At 44.5% G+C, this 2,605-nt stretch overlaps 1 protein-coding gene across 1 annotated transcript in view; it reads left to right on the top strand.

The window, feature by feature from the left end:
- Positions 1-670: 670 nt before the first annotated feature.
- Positions 671-2,605, top strand: part of ldhba (lactate dehydrogenase Ba) — a gene marked incomplete at its 5' end in the record, with an annotated part of 8,800 nt that continues 6,865 nt past the window's right edge. Inside the window, 1 exon segment of the mRNA XM_014023686.1 lies at positions 671-784.

The raw sequence follows: 2,605 nt of genomic DNA, 5'->3' as shown, positions 1-2,605 counted from the left end.
ACACCCCGGAGATCAACTCAATCTGCACACCCCTTTGGATCATGAGTCATGACTGTTTTTTCCCCTGTAATTTAGTATTTTTCTGCACGGTGTCTTGCTTTTGTTTTCATTTTTATCTAACTTCATCTTGATAGTCAGTTACAGTAATTATTATTCTTATTTTTGTTTTGAGTTTTCGTTATTTTTTTATTGTTACTATCTTCAATTCTATTATTATTGCTACAGTTGATAATGTCACATAGTAATATACTGTTTCTGTGGATTGATGAATGTATCTGTTGCTGCTCCTACACCTGAATTTCCCCGCGAGGGACAATAAAGGCTGTTTCTATTCTATTCTATTCTATTCTATTCTCACATTTTTGTGTACATAGTGTGTACATTGTGTGTACATTGTGTGTACATAGTGTGTACATAGTGTGTACATAGTGTGTACATAGTGTGTACATTGTGTGTACATAGTGTGTACATAGTGTGTACATAGTGTGTACATAGTGTGTACATTGTGTGTACATAGCGTGTACATTGTGTGTACATAGCGTGTACATAGTGTGTACACAGCAGACAGTTTGACAACAGGTCTGTGAACATGTTTATCTTGTGTTCTGATCCTTCTGGGCCTGTCATCAGTCTCCTCCTCATGTGGGCCGGTCCGGATCCATCTTCCTCTTCCTCCTCCTCCTCCTCCGGACCAGCTCTAGTCCACATTACCCTTCAGTCTGACCCACAGACCCGCTCCTTCAGCCGGACCACATCATTGGATCTCAGGCTCGGTTCTAAACCTGTAAGTGCTCGGTTCTTTACTCTGTGGGGGGTTTTTTATTTCTCGACTTGTTGCTCGGTTCCATCGGTTCTGGGCCCTGAGGACCGGAACGCGCGTGCCGAACACATCAGCAGCAATGGATGCGCAGAGTTCGAACCGAACCGGACCGTGGCAGACTTTTAATAGTCGGTGTGGTTCGGTACTGGGTTTATTTATCTTTATTTTTACCCGCTCTGAACCTTCCTTCATGTTGGGACTTTTTTCCCGCCCAGAGTCGAACTTTCTGAATTCTGCTCGCTGTTGGTTCCGGTTTGACTTCCTGTTTGGTTGAATAAATTCTTTATTCAGTTAAAACAAACAAGACTTTTCACATGGGACTGGACCAAGCCCGGCCAGAGCTGGGTTCATGGTCGACCCGACACTTCCGGGTTCGCCGAAGCCTCCATCTTGTCAGAAACTGAACCCTCCTCTTCCTCAGGATGAAGGTCGACCGAAGGACTCGGGCCCGGTTCTGGTTCCACGTTTGGTCCCGTGAGAATCAGAACCGTGATGCCCTTTAGAAACCATAAAGGCCCTGTTGGGTCTGAGCTGGTTCTGAACCAGTAACCCGAGCTGCAGCAGACTGAATGGGTCATTATAGTCCCACAGTAGCAGGGGGAGGATGTGTCCTGGACTGACCTGGTCCAGGTCCTCTGACCTTCTGAATCCTGAGCCAAACAGCCTAAACCAGAGAGAACCAGACCCACTCCAGACCTGGGCTCATGAGAACCGTTTTACAGACCATAATACAGTTTTATTAAATTAATCAGGGTTAGTTTTACTTCAGATATTTGAGCCCAGCATTGTGAGCTGATCTGATCCTGTTGTCCTCTGGTGATATTATCARATAACTGTCCTGCAGTGAAACAAACTGAGTCTGAACGAGCTGCTTCCTGTTATGTTGTTGCTTTTTGAGTAATTTAAAGGGGCAACATCATGTAAAATCAACTTYTTTGAGTTTTAAATCATGTTATAATGTTAAACTCTCATAAAAAACAAACTCAAAGCCTTGCTTTGACTCATTCATACGGAGCCCGYGAGGGGACACGTGGGATTTATTTTCCTTTTGTGTTCCCACGCAAAAGATTGTTTTGTATGTGAACTGAATTAAATCAGTTTTATTTTGAAATATCCGGTTACCAAAACGGGATGTGTCGCCACAAGTTCGTGAAATTGACATTGATGTTGCGTGGCTGCACTGTGTTAAATATCGGCAGATGACATACTTCATGCGTAGTTGTGTGATCTGTTCATTCTGAAGCTGAATTAAAGCAGTAGGCTAACTCGCTAATGCTGAACATGTAGGCACAACGGTGATAAACTACTTTTACRAGGGAATGCAAATGTTGTTGCGAGGTAACACAATACTATTGCGTGGGAACACAAAAGGAAAAAAAAATCTCCCGTGTCCCCTCGCGGGCTCCGTACATTCATGCATGTTTGAGAAATCCTGCAGCGTTTTTAGGAAGCCATGCTGAGGAGAAAAATGACAGGTGGGGACCAGAAATGCCTTTTGGGACCAGAAACACCCATGGGACGTGTCTTTAAGCCGAACTTCCTCATCACGAAAACACCCCGCCACTCCGCCCAAGACTCGAGAAGGGGTTATCTGCARAATGAAAGTGGGCGTGTCTAAACCATAAACTGTGGGCTACGAGGCCTACATGACGGTATCCTTAGATCCTGCTTGATCTCTTTACAGCCTGACCCTGACTCCAACACTATAAGGTTAACCAGGAGAAATGTGACCCAAGCAGGTTTCTCCAGAAAAAGTGGTGCCGTACAGTAACGCCCCTTTTGCTC

The sequence above is a fragment of the Austrofundulus limnaeus genome, unplaced genomic scaffold (assembly GCF_001266775.1).
Source record: "Austrofundulus limnaeus strain Quisiro unplaced genomic scaffold, Austrofundulus_limnaeus-1.0 Scaffold385, whole genome shotgun sequence".
In the NCBI taxonomy this organism is placed as follows: Eukaryota; Metazoa; Chordata; class Actinopteri; order Cyprinodontiformes; family Rivulidae; genus Austrofundulus; species Austrofundulus limnaeus.
The sequence above is the reverse complement of the archived record's forward strand: the minus strand, read 5'-3'. Positions and strand labels throughout refer to the sequence as shown.